Here is a 14,532-nt window from a genome sequence, read left to right as displayed (position 1 = left end):
ATCAACAGAAAACATAAAGCGGTTGCAATTATGTTTCTTACAAAACATATTTGCAGTTTAGTTGTGTATAAACATAATTTCTGGGATACTGCTCCCAGAATGTAATGTGGGAAAACTCCAGTAACCAAATAACCAACTTAAACCAAAATGTATTCTTATTAGCACTTAACAGGTTTCAACCATAACTAGAAACATGTCGGCAAAAAGAGACGAAGGACTAAGAAATTGCCCCCCCCCCCCCAGTAGAAAAACAAAACCAAACTTTATTATTCAAACGTACAATAATGCCCCCAAATTTGTAGTTAACAAAGTAGGAAAGTTTTTTCAATTATCCCAGGTGGTACAACACAAAGCAAACACTGAAAATCTTGTTAGTGGGCTCCTGCCTGTACTTTGGGGGAAGATGCAGCTTCTCTTATGAAAAACACCCTGAGTTAAGCAGCAGAAAATTGCAAGAAAACTGCACTATGTACAATATATCCACATTATAGAACTCCAGGATTGTGTTGTGCAGCTGAGGCTGTGCAGTAGGTGTCTAATTGAAGCAACCTGCTGTGAATCAGGCAACGGTACATCTTTCCAGCTGGGGGAGACATGTTAACTGGGATTATGGCTCATTCGGGAATATTAATGGCTCATTAAGCATTAATAGATCTCTCAGATCTGTATTTACACTGTACTGGTTTCTACTTTTTCCCTTGTAGCTGGAGCACATGGGACATAGACAGCTGTAATAGATGCTGAGGTTTGGTCACAATGAAAAAAAAGGACGTCTGATACAGAACAAATAGTGATTGCCAGGTAGTCCAATCCAGTGCAAACATGCCAAAGAAGATAAATTCACGCAGACTTGTCAAAACTTGTCAAATGTCATCATGGGCCTGGGGGGAAGGGTGGGCGCAAAGAAAGCATTAGCAATGGTGTAATTGGCTGTAAATGGTCCAAAACACTTAATGATGTGTGAGTGGAATGCATGCTGGCACATATGATAATCCCCTTGTAATGAGAATTCACTAGATATCACTGGCTTTGTTCATGTCCCAGCATCTCTGAAAGAGCTTAGCCACCAGAACAGTAACAATAAGCTGTGGAGTAGGAGATGGCATTGGAACACAACTGAGAGCAAAGTGAAATTACACACAAAATGAAATCATTTGCTTAATAAGGAAAAGTAAAGTGGTATTAAGTAGCTTTAAAAAGACATGTTCATTCTTCCTCTGTTTTTGGCTGATTAAGTAAAGACATTTTTGTGGTGAGGGGCAGATTAACACAGTTGTCTCTTTACAGGCATGTATTTTAAGTTTTGAAAGAGTGAACCATTTTATTTTTAAAGATCAGGATGTAGACAAACTAAGACTCACAAATCCCAAACCTAAAGTACAGCAGGAACAAAGTGAAGAATGAGAAATGTGGGTAAACAGCTCACAAAACCCTGACCTTTCATCACCGATTTAATTCGCAGCACCTTGGAGAGAAAAGTTGTCATCACTTCTCAGTGTTCAAATCCTTTAGTTGAGTAAAAGTACAAATCCATTTATGTAAACATCCTCCATAACACATAAAAGTCCTGCATTCAAAATCCTACATAAGTAAAAGTACAAAAGTATTAGCTGCCAATTCTTCTTAAAAATATAAAAAGTAAAAGTACTTGATCTATAGAAAAATGTCCCCTGTGACTGATATATAGTTATATGTGACATACTATATATTGACATTGTTAACAGTGATGCATGAGCATTTCTGCCAAAGCAGAATTTATTGTTGTAGCAGCTCGAGGTGGAGCTAATTTTAAATGCTTTATATACAGATAGGTAAATTAGCCCAGTGGTTCCCAGCCTTGCGGTCAAGCCCCTTCAAACGTTCACAAGATAAAACCAAGGGGTCATGAGATGATTAATGGAGGAAGAAAGAAGAAAAAAGTTCTGCTAGACAAATTTCAGTTCAATTTATGGACTTTAATCTTTGCTTTTTTGTGAAATAGGCCTAATAGGTCATTTTACCTTATTGCACCCCACAATATTTTCAGCATGAAACAGTCCAGTCTCCAAGAAATTCTGTCTTTATGCCACTAAACTGTATCAGCAAATGCATTTAGCAGGAAATTTAACCGCAACCAGATCACATTTTCTATTATCATAATTGAGACAACATATTGCTTTTCCACCAAATAGGCTGATCTAACAGTGTAGTATCCACTTGTAGTGGCTACAGTCTCAAACATGATAAGGGCCCCCAGATAAGCCAAAAAAGGCTGGGAAGCACTGATTTAATCTTCAGCTGTACATTGTATTTCAAAATCTTATCATTTGTTTTTAATGTGAAAAAAGTAGCATGTCACTACAGCCTGTTTCCCTCCAAAATGTAGTAGGGTATAAGTATAAAGAAATACAAAATGGAAATATTCAAGTAAATTAAATAAAAATTGTACTTATGTACAATGTACTCGAGTGTATGTAATTAGTTACTTTCTATCACCATCTCTAATGAACATTAAATTTCACTGTGAGCAAATGCAGACCTTTAAGGATGCTTCTCCCGTAAGGGCCAACTCAGCTTTAAATTTCAACCCCATCTACATAATAGTCTTGTATTAATTTGAATTGGAATTTGAAAGGAAACCATTAAATAACTGCAGAAGAATAATGACAGCTGTAAAAGAGGATAACGACTTCTGATAAATGCAGCAGATAGACAGAAATTAGTCATCTGGGTCTTTAAAAAACACTACAGTTAAAACTGAAAGAAAGATGTGAGCTGCCAACTCCAGGAGGTTAAAATGATGTATTTTTGTGTAATTAATAAAAGAAAACCATCTAACGTCTTTGATGTGAAATTTGATGAGGAATAAAAACTGAATATATCCATCAAAGCCCTGTCGGGAGTTTCTGGGAAGTTTTCTGATTTATTAATTTACACAGTAATTGCCTGCCACCCTTTATCCATAACCAAAACAGGTGACACACCTCCGTCCTTGAGATGTCAAAAGTGATTGAAGTGTCAGTCACTTTTGAGAATGAGACACTTTTCATCACTATGGACTTGATCATTAAGTGCAAAACAAACAAACAAGCAATAAATAAATAAATCCTTTGATGCAGAGTCTCGCTGTGTGCAGCTGCTAATCCTTAATTACAGAACTAAGCATATACACGATTACAGATTGACACTAACGTTATTGGAAATTTAAAATTAGAAAGAAGCTTTATCTTAAGTTCATCTCTGAAAGGTCAAAACAAAGTGCTATATTTTCAATAGAATAGACTAATGTGCTAATTATTAATACTGTCTGATGCAGTCTATCTTTTCTGAGCTGAGTGAGTGCATGTGACTCTAATTGCCGATTTTACAATGACAGCAGCCTTATTTTACTGAAGCAGAGGCTTAACTGTGTAGAAGATTGAACAGTATGACCTTTCTGTAGGCTGCAATGTGAGGTGTATTGCATTATACAAAGAGGCGTGTGTTGTTAAGCCTACCCTCATTGATTTGAACGGGGTGGACAAAATAGGATATTATTAGGAACACCTAATAATGCAGGTCAGCAGCACCGCAGACTACATCCTAAAAAATTATCACAAAGTTGAATCAACACCACTTCAGCACAGTTTTAACAAAAAAGGAACATTAAAACCTTCAATGAAGGAAGACTTATTCAAGGACTGTTAGACTGCAGTAGGTTCAGCTTGCTGTAGTCTACCTAATAAACTGCAGAGTATGTATATTGTTTTTTTATTTATCTTTTTCATAACCATATGTGTATATTTATTTATTTATTTTATTTATTGTTTTTTCACCCACTTGTACATAGAAGTAATGTTTGTGCTTATTCATCTTTATTTTTCTTGTTTTTGCTGTATGTCCATGTTTATCTTCCTGACATTGCTATTGGTGTTGTGTATAAGTACACTGAGAGTCACTAAAAACAGGATTCAAATTCATACCAGGCCAATAAAACTGATTCTGATTCTTATTGTACTGAAGAACTGCTCGGTAGGAAAGGCAGGGAACAGAAACGGTGATCGTTCATCATGCTTAATACTTTTACAGGCCATATCTCTGCTGGGTACATCTATTTTAACAGCAGATTATTCCGGCATGCGGCACCAAAACGAAACCATCCTAAACATTTCGCCCGTAGGGGGACGTCAAAAAAAAAAAAAAAAAAACGTCAACAAAAAGCACGTGTCGGCCTCCTGCTTGCCGTACTTGGCTCCGCCATTGTTTGACAGGTCTCGTTGCTAACCGGAGGCTTTCCTGGTTACCCACTCTACGGGAACAGAAACATACTTCCAAGTTTCGCATGGATTTGCACGGAAACTTTTAGCAGCACACAGAGACTGGAGGAGCATAGCCGTTGTAGTCAGGTACTTTTATACTTCCTCTTTGCCTTCCTTTTTCACTTCGCCGGTGCTAACTTCCGACAACATTAGCATTAGCTTCTCTCGCACTGTCGCCGATAGGGGAACAACATGGTAAAAGTTGGGGGCATATTACATATTTTGTCGCTTGTAAAGCGTTCAGTTTAGAGTCATCTGAAGCGATATGTAGTCAGAATATGCTCTGTCTTACTTTTGTACACGGAGCGTTAAGTTAGCTGACTTAACAACTGACTGATTTGACATTAATTTAACCGAGCAGTGTGACAGCATCGTTTTGAGCATCTGCAGTGACAGCTCTCCTGCTAAGGTAATTATTCTGTTTTATCTACTTCTATAAGTCAGTCATACTGCTGGTTAGTCCCGAACCGGGGTGCTTAGTGCAGTGAAAGTGTTCCTCTCCTCGTCAAGTTAAGGTTGCAAGAGGAGCAGGCGATATTCCTGTAACACTCAAAACTATTACCTGTAATTTAGAGCAGCGTTCAAGAAGTTATTTTGAGCACAGAAAACGATGGATTGCTCAAGGAAGAAAACCCAGGATGGTTATGCCTATACCAGGCTGTTTTATACCGTACCTTTTGTACTCACATATTGATGATTATATTCTGGCTTGACTGTATCGATAAATAAGCAGATGAATATGTAAAATACCACTATTGTTGAGGCAACTTTAATCTGGTTAAAGGGCGGGGAGTGTGGCTGACACGTTGGTTTGAGATTTACTGAATTACTGATAAGACAAATAATCAAAAAATAATGTGCAGAGTAGTTGATCATAAAGGCTAACTAATCTTTAGTTGCCGTCCTATCTCATATTGTGTGAGTTTCTGATAAATATGTAACTTGAAATTTTCATTAACTTATAAAGTTGATGCAATAACTTTTGAGCACAAATGAAATTGATTGCAGCCACAGCAACCAGTCTGTGACATTTTGGAGTTCAGCTTTTTAAAGGAGAGCCCAATTTCCATTATAGTTAAGCCCATCTTGTATTCTGTTTATCATGTGAAGGAATAGGTTCAGAAGTTTTCCTTCTTCTTGGGGCCTGATTTATTTAAGCAGTATTGGGGACTGCAGGACTAAGATGTAATAGGTGTGTCAATATTTTGTTCACAATGAGCCTCAACAGACAAAAGCGGCAAATTTCACATTTTAGGCGCTGGAACCAGAGAATAATTGGCATTTTTCTTCATAAATAATCTTGTATTTTTCTGTTTTGTTTTTTTTTCCCCTCTGCACCGTAAAGCACTTTGGATCATTACTGTTGTTGTGCCATAAGTACCATAAGAATACAGATGAATTGAACGGAGTTAAATGATTAATTTATTACCAAGACGATTAACTTCTTCATTAGTCAACTGATGTTTCAGCACAGTAGTAACTTGTTTGCAGAAATTAGTTTGCAGTCAAGTTGTTGTGCTGTGCTGCCAAAAATGTGAGAAACACAGGCTTGCTCCGTGCAGTAAGACAGTTTTATGAGCGCTTTGTGATATGGGAATACTAAGAATCACCTTTGTGGTACTTAGCTAAATGTTCAGAAGACCAGCCTTTGATGAGGGCATGAAAGTGGGGAGCTCGCCTCTAAAAATGTGGAGGATCATTACTAAGACACCTCTGCAAATACATTCATTTCGAGGAAGGCTCCTGATGAGGTGCTTTTCTTTGGAGAGATTTGAAGGATTACTGACTCACTAATGGTAACCTAATGGTAAACTTATGCTGTATTACACACATATGGGGTGTGATACAGGTCTGAAGATCTAAGTCTAGTAATGAGCTAAATCATGTCTTCATAGGTATAATCCTGAATCTTGACTCCACATTTTGCGATGAGAGGCTCTGCTGATAGCAAAGGTTAATCCTCCTATTGATTAAAAATGGAGGATGCCATTTGTTCTGGCCCACTCGGAGTCCCCGTTGTCAGAAATACAACCAGCATCTGGGCAGGAGAAATGACACTGGAGGTGCTTTAAGCCTTTAAGCAAACCAGTTAATTCAAGTAAAAACAGCTTCATAGATATTTCCATCTGCTGCAGAGCTGTGGGCCGACATACATAGTGTTTAATTTTGTCATTTGATGCATTTCCTGTTATGCTGTGTGGATTTACCAAGGGAAAGGAGGTGATTAGGAGGCTGTACATGTATAACTAATAGCTAAATTCTTAATCAGAGTGAAACATGCAACCATTCACGTAGTCATAGGTTTAATCACAGGATAGCCCCTCTGCCCCCTGTGAGCTGAAATAATTTGTTAATTTATCAATTAACTGAAAATTAACTGCCAACACTTCTGATCATCAATTAATCAGTTAAGTACTTTCTCAATCAAAATTGCTAAACGTTTGTTGCAGGGATGCAGCTATGGATTACTTTAATTATTGGTTAATCTGGGAGTCATTTTTCTTGCTTAATTTTTTAGTCTATGAAATATAAAAAAAATGTATTCAAATTACATTTGAATTGTTGTCATATTTTACAAGAAAAATCAGAAATCAACAAAAAATCAACACAATAATTGATAATAAACTGTCAAAAATAGTCAGGAGTTTCTTTTAAGTAGGTTATCCTAGCACTTTATTGCCTTATAAATATTAACCAAAAAAACTTCTGAACACAGATGAAGCTTGCAGTCACTGCTTACAAAATAATATTTAATACTTTCACATGTTTGAAGTTCGGTATTTCCAGGGAGAGTCCTATTTCCATTATATTTAAGCCCCTCTTGTATTCTTTTCATTTTGTGAAGGATTAGGTTCAGAAGTTTACCTGCCTCCTTCTGCTTGGGCCTGATTTATTTAAGCACTGTTGAGGACTGCACGACCAAGATGTAATAGGGGTGTCAATATTCGTCATGTCAGCAGGTTGTGCTTCATTAATCTGTCTGATTGATCCAGCATCCATGTGGTTCTGTGACCTTGCTTTGCACAAATAAGAACTGCACCCATGCCAGTGATACCTGATCTACTGCTCTGTTGATGGATTTATGCTTGACTTATTGAAGGCACAGGACAGAGACAAATGTGGACACCAAAGCTGTGAGTGTAGAGGGGATCATCATGTGTAACATAATAGGAGGCCTATTGTTTCATGTTATGATATCATGCAGTCATGATTGTGGCAGCAGAATGAAGTCATTGTGCTCTGTCCCATTGTTTAAGTCTGATCAGCAGGGAAAATGGGTGTTTTAAATGATAATTTAAGGAAGATATTAGAGGTAAACAATGAGGGGACAAAGAGTGATTGACTGAATGTATATACAATAGCAATACAATGGTGGGGTGGCATATGACTAACAAAGGTGGTTGAAATGTTTGTAACTGTGTCCTCCAGCCTCATTAAAGATGCACCAATCTGATCGGATTAATCATTTGGTCTTTAAAATTTCAGAAAATGCCAGTTACAAGTTCTTAAAGGCTAATCTGATTCCATTACACTACAAAACCTAAATATATTGTTTTATTATCGTATAAGACGAAAAAAAGTAGAAAGTTCCTTCAACCAAGAAGCTGGAATTAGGGCTATATTCATTCAGTCACTGTCATATGTTTAAATGCCAGGTATTGGATCGGTGCTCAGATATCGGAGTCCAGGTATCTCAACTGATATGGGCAGAGAAAAAGACGAATCTGTCCACCCCTAGGACTCAAACATTGTTTAGTCCAGTTCTAACCTATCTTTAACTAAGAATAGCCTTTTTCATCTTATACTTTAACCTAGCCATTGATATCCACATAAATACCTAAGCAAAACAAATTCTAATCATCATTTAATCGTCTTAATCAGATGTAACCAGATAAACTAATGATTGCTTGTTCCTCTCAGAACACAGTGAGTAGGATACACACTGACCAAAATTTAACTTTATTTTGTCCTCTTTAAGTAACAACGAACCAGCCTTTTTTATTTAAATGAGGGTTTTTTTGAAAATTGCATCATGAATGGTTTTCTAAGTCTTCTTTGTCAGAAAAGCCTGTCAGCTTACACTTAAAAGAGAATTGAACTTTTTGTTACTATACTGCAAGCTATTGTATTTTTTAATAATTATTAAAGGTACTTTTGTCTGCACTACATTTCAGATCTGTTAGATCAGTTAAAGCTGGATGTCCAGGAAGGTGACCCTGGCTGCTTACAACAGAACTAAGCTTGAATAAAAATGCAGTAACCTTACATATGAAGTCAAAAGCATATCCTGCATATGAATTTAGGCCAGTTTTTTGCTTTAAAATTAAGCTAGCCTGTTTGAAATGTGATCTTGTACTGTCAGAAATGATTAACAGTGGCTTGTTGCTGTGCTTCAGTATATGTGGGAGTTAAATGAGCACAGAAATCATGTCGTCTTATGCAGGAGTTTTGTGATTAAGGCCTGCTTCTTCTCACTATCACTGGCAGCTCTGTGCGTCCAAATGGAGGACAGGTTATGTAGGTAAATAATTAAGATGCTCAGTCAAAAATGAGATTAGGTGAAGCTAAACCTGGATGGAATATGTGTACGCATGGATGTTTATGTTTGCCATCTCATTTATTTAATTATTTTGCATTTTTATGCAATTATTTTGATAGAAGAGAGACAGGAAATATGGGAACAAGAGTAGGGGACTGACAAACAGCAAATGGCTCAACCAGGGACTCACTGCTCAGGGCCTTTGTGCCCATGTGGTATGTGCCCTAACCACTCGGCTATCAGGTCGCCCGCCTGCTATCTCATTTATATTGTGATGGACAGTACACATTTATGCTTATGCCCCTAAGGGATAAACAGTGGAGTTATTGATGATATATGTAAAACAACCCTTCCTCTACATGTCCCATCTTCATGGACACAAGGAGAAATATGTCTGTTATTTCCTCCTGCAATCCTAATTCAGTTTATTAAAATGCATTACCATAACAGCACGCCCACATTCCACCATATGGTCAATATTTCTATTACTTGAAATTGCTGTGAGTGGTGGGCAGTCCCTCCCCCTCTCAGCCCACATATAAAGTGTGTATCATGTAATGTCATGCACATAGCCCAGCCCAGACAGTGAAATTTGATTAACTACACAATTCTGCCATGTAGCATAAAATGACTGTGTTTTATTGCACACATCAATCATGAGCGAAGCAGATATTTTGCAGGTGCACCACAGCTCTTGAGTGCTGATTTTGTAAAAACTGCATTTGAACTTCAATATTTTGTTCCTGCTGAAGAGGAAGAGAGGCTGTCAGAATCTTGTCTAAACCCTCTTACCACAGACTAACATGTCGCTTTTCACAGATACGAAACAAAACACTGCTGGCACTGTTGGTTACAAGAAAGCTGTAGTGCAAGTTACCTAATCCTAACTAAATTAACATATTCTTCCAAAAAAAAAAAAGATTAGTGTTACTCGACTAAAACCTTACATAAAAACAGTGATTAAAACAACAATTAATAAACAGCAGGTGTGTCTGCCCATTACTCAGTTGTATTAATTAGGCTGATGATGTCACAGGCCTAAACCGCTTGTTAGGTAAAACATCAATATGTGTCAGCATCCACCGCACAACATCATGTAAACAGCTTCACTTTCCTCAGAGGCTTTTAAACCATTTCTCAAGGAAGGTTTATGTTTGTGGATGGCAAATGCTTCATTAAGAAGAAGGATGTCCCAATATTTACTTTGGTCAATAACAAGTCCTGGAAAAGCAGTTTAGGCCTCTGACATCATCAGCCTAATTAATGCAGCTGAGTAATGGACTGGTACACCTGGTATTTAATTGCTGTTGTTTCCTGCTCTAATTACTGTTTTAAAGTGACATCAAAAGCTTCAAACTGCAACAGTGGCTGTCCTTTTTTGACTGTCGACCTCCTGATACATTTACATGTTGTATAAATGCTGCCTGTAGATGTTTACTAACAGGAATCCCATTGTTAAAGTAAATGTAAACACTTGTTAGTCTATTATGGCCTATAACTGACCTGCCAGTTTGTATTAGTGTGACGATTCTTGCTCCAGTGTTAAATTATAAATTTAAGCCTGTCCTTTCTGTTTTGTTGCATCCTGTGTAAAATTGCACTATTTTGATTTCACTTGCAAAGTCTGTCTGACAAGACATTCCTGCCTGAGGCCTTCTCACTAAACTTAGCTCAGTGGATGGCGCCATGTTGAGACCATCTCCCATGGTCTGAACCAAATTGTTTTTGTCCCACTTGAGGTGAGAAGAGGTGACATTTCTCATTAGAGATGTTTCATTGACCCTCAGGGGAATTTGGGAGCTGGATGGAGGGAGGTGGTGAGAGGGTGTCGTTTGAGCTAATCAATAAACCTTTGTGTATTTTTGGCCTGTGCACACTGCACCTGCCTGCAACAAAACATCAAACACGGGAACACTGAATTGTGAGTTAATATCTGTGGATCAGTGCATGAGAAATTTTCTTTTTCTGCACTAAATGTGCAGTTTGTTTCAAAGACAAAATTATGAACTAAACTGATACTGTCAAGTTTCCGTTTTTATTACCTCACTAGAGTGAGGTGGAGTAATTTCTTCTTCAAACTGAGACCTATTCCTAAAAATATGAAACACATAAACAAAATTGTGTCTCATTTGCCTTTAACCACTATGCAGGAGCCTTTTAATAGCCTTAATTGCATTTAATTATATTTAATCTAATCCTGCACTGTTGTGTATCAGGTAATACTGAGTGAACCTGAACCTGATATTCATATTTTCTATATAACAGAGCTGCACAGTGCACAGACCTGACTTAAAGTACTGATTAAAAGGTAGAATATTTTCCCTTTGAATGGCAGTGAAAAGTACTGTCAGCCAGGGAGAGTTTGGATTTCATTGAATGCTTTTCTGCCACAATATCATTCCAGTATTACTCAAGTGTGTTCACACATAAACTGCAAGGGTTAGACAAGAAGGCAAACTTAATGTGCACATGAAGACATTCAGTTGGCGTTGTAACTTAATTATAGTCACCTCCCTTGTAGAGGTCTTATGTCACCTTCTGTTCTTTTCACTCAAATGGCTGTTAAAAATAAATCTATTTCACAAGTTTAAACATCCCCTACCTTTCCAATACAAAAATAAACTGGCTTAAATGACAGTATGGGAGCATACGCTGTGCACTTCCCAGGAGGCTTAAAAAATAGAGCAATGGACTTGCTCATACTCCAAGTGCCACATGGGATATGCTGTAGGCCTACGTATACAACATGGATGAAAAATGAAAATTCCACAGTGACCTTGCAGTATACACCCAGAGTAAACAAAAGTGCAATGCACAATACTTTCAGGGTGTAGTCCAGTGCCTGATAACAGGTCCAATTTAGTCCTAAACACTAACCTGCTATACACAGCCTTTTTGTCCTCAGGCAGTCTGAATTGGTGTTGAAATTGGTCTAACCAGCTCACTACAATATCCCTTATCACTCCCTGTGGTCAGTCATTTAGGCTATGTGGCTTTCAGCTTTAGGGTAAATCTCCTCATGAGGTCTCAATGGACGTTGATCTTATGTGAAGTCTCCAAAAGGTGTGAAGTAAATTAATTTCATACCCCAGTAAGTCTGGAAGCTGCAATGACATTGACAAGTGGAGAGGAGGGGGGGTGTACTTTCATGTTAATCCAGTGCAGGAAATGGAACTGTGTTCATCATACCCAAACATGATCAGATTTCAAACATGCACGACTTTTCAAATTCATGAGCTGAACAAGGATGTGAGCTGTACTTTACTCGTCTTGCACTGATTGCTGATCATCTGAGGATGACTTCAGAGCTTAAAGTCTTTTGGGCAGGGCAATTACCTTCACGAATGCCGTATTTTTCATAAAGATGAAAGCCACACTTTTAATCAAGCAGTGCTGATGATGGGTTATAATTTTAGTGATTGAACTAAATCTCCAGTTGGAGTGATGAGCGGTGAGGGCTTTGATTATAGCAAAAAGTGGTCACAACATCGTTGCACACTTTACCCTTGGCTATCATGTCCTGTATGAATGACATCTACATATTTCAAACTAATGCAAACTGGAATTAGATTTTGCAGTGGATTTCCATGCCCTCATGTCTCATGTTTTCTTGGATTTTATAAGCCGGCTTCTGTCTGGTTTTATGTGAGCATGCTTTTATTTGTAGGATTTATAGAGAGTAACATATGAAACAAACCTTTTTATTTACCCTTGTTACATCTAGTAAAAACTCTGCAGCAGGCATGTAGCCAGACGTATTCCACACACTGGATTTGTTTATGTGATTGCTCTCAAACCTATCAAACGGTAAAGCCTCGAAAGACTGTACAACCGAAACACAATCTTACCCTGGTAGATTTTGTAAAGATAGGCTTGGCCCCGTCACTGCAACTTTTTGATGAAAGATAGCAGCTGATTAGCTGCCAAGACTTTTGAAATGACTCCAGCTCTAAAGCCAGGATACAATTCTGACAGAGCTGTGTGTCTGAAGCAGCCAGACATCTGGATTAATGTGCGAAAGGATTTGACTGGTTTTACTCCCTCAGAGCAAGTGCTGGAATCAGAGATATATAGACTGAACCAAAATAGGAATTCTTATCCTTGTTCTTGGGCTGGTAACAAAGTGAAACTTTTACTTGTCTCATGAATATGTTTATTTGCCTAGTGAATGAAAACAAACAGCTTTTTATAATGTTGTACATTTATTTAACAGTGCAATACAGAAACTATTATTCACAATTGCCTTCTGGGTAAATCTTTGAAATACAATTGGGACATCAGTCGATTTTATAAGTTTCCATAAATGCTGTAATAGGTTAGGTTAGTAGGGAGGGGTTGGAAAGTCTGGATTCATCTTTCAAATACAGTAATTTGACCTAATGAGCATTTAGCTGCTTTGCAAGCATAATTGTACATGGAGGCTGGGCACTGTTGGCTCTTATTTCAGGCGCTGACTCAATGTTTGTATTAACTGTTTATTAACTGAGTGTTTGTACCTTTGAGAAGAAATGTCCATTTTTCCTTTAGCTGACATTGGCACATAAAATCCCTTTTGTCAAATCCTGAAACAGTTTTACTCCATGGCCGTGGCCATCAGCCCTCTTCTCCATCATAGCAGTCTTCTGCTTGTGTGCTGGTTTGCTATTTATTCTATAGAGCTTAATGTTTCAGTGATACTAATTAAATACATTCTCCAGCATTTTAAAAAAATACAGAAAATGCAGTTAATTACGGCTTTAATGTACAGTGTGTATTTCATATATAATCTACATTATTAGCTAATGCTAATTGGCAAACTAAGTAGTAAAATGTTACGGTAGTGTCCATAGAAGAGATTAAGTCACCATTAGGGGAGAAGGCATTACTGTGCAGAGTTTGGATTGTGTCGATGAACAGACGTCTTTCTTGAGTTGGATTTAAGAAATGCATTTGGCAAATACGACAGTGAGGGGATTAAAGGTGTGCTTCATTTGCTGAGAGACACTAGAAATGTGTCGCGTTCTCTCTTGCTCTCAACTGATTAAGATGAATATGACTGAAAAATTCATTCTTACGTAAGCATTATTCTTTCTGAGTTTTAACCCCTTCCTATGTGTGAACTGCCACGTTATGGTGGCCCCGGTTTACCTGGAAGACGACTGACAGCTGTTGGAATTCGAACAAGGAGTGTCACAGTCAGTTAAAGGGCTGGATTCAGCCTGGCCTGACCTTCTAATCAATGCACTCCTATTTAGAGCTGGCGGGCTAGAGACCAGCACTCTTTTTTTCCCGACTAATAAAGATGGCACTGAGAGCAGCTCCTGGGCTGGACTGCCAATACTTTTTAACACCCCCATCGATTCTCATTACTGTTAATGGTTTCTTTGCTAGTGTGAGACGGATGTTGAAGAGGGTGTGGATGGGCAAGGGTGTAGTTGGAGATTTGGCCAGGGGCAGAGTCATCATAATATAACCCTGGTTAGTGGAATGGCTGAGGTAGTGTCAGTTTTCAGCATGTAATACAGTAATGTAAAAGTCCTGTAATACAGTGTGTAAAAGTAGTCATAGTTCTGATCTTTAATACCTGTTAAACATAACAAGAATCATGAAAATATTAAATCACAAGGGGAATTTTGCAATTATCTTCATCAGCCTTGCTCCAGACCTCTGAATTGCCCGCAGCATCTCCGATTTGTCCACCAAATCAAATAGGTCTGGTATTCTGCCCATTGACAG

General features: G+C 38.0%; 1 protein-coding gene across 4 annotated transcripts in view; it reads left to right on the top strand.

The window, feature by feature from the left end:
• Window positions 1-4,226: 4,226 nt before the first annotated feature.
• enox2 (ecto-NOX disulfide-thiol exchanger 2) overlaps window positions 4,227-14,532 on the top strand; it is a 160,997-nt gene continuing 150,691 nt past the window's right edge. For 2 of the 4 annotated variants that reach the window (XM_041048652.1, XM_041048649.1), the window contains exon 1: window positions 4,227-4,364. The gene's annotated coding sequence lies outside the window, so the exon portion shown is untranslated. Of the gene's footprint in view, window positions 4,365-4,539; window positions 4,687-14,532 lie in introns of those variants that run through there. The other 2 variants (XM_041048650.1, XM_041048653.1) reach the window with 2 other exon arrangements.

Source organism: Toxotes jaculatrix, chromosome 10 (assembly GCF_017976425.1).
Source record: "Toxotes jaculatrix isolate fToxJac2 chromosome 10, fToxJac2.pri, whole genome shotgun sequence".
NCBI lineage: Eukaryota > Metazoa > Chordata > Actinopteri > Toxotidae > Toxotes > Toxotes jaculatrix.
Note: the sequence above shows the minus strand (reverse complement) of the source record. Positions and strands in the feature narration are given on the sequence as shown.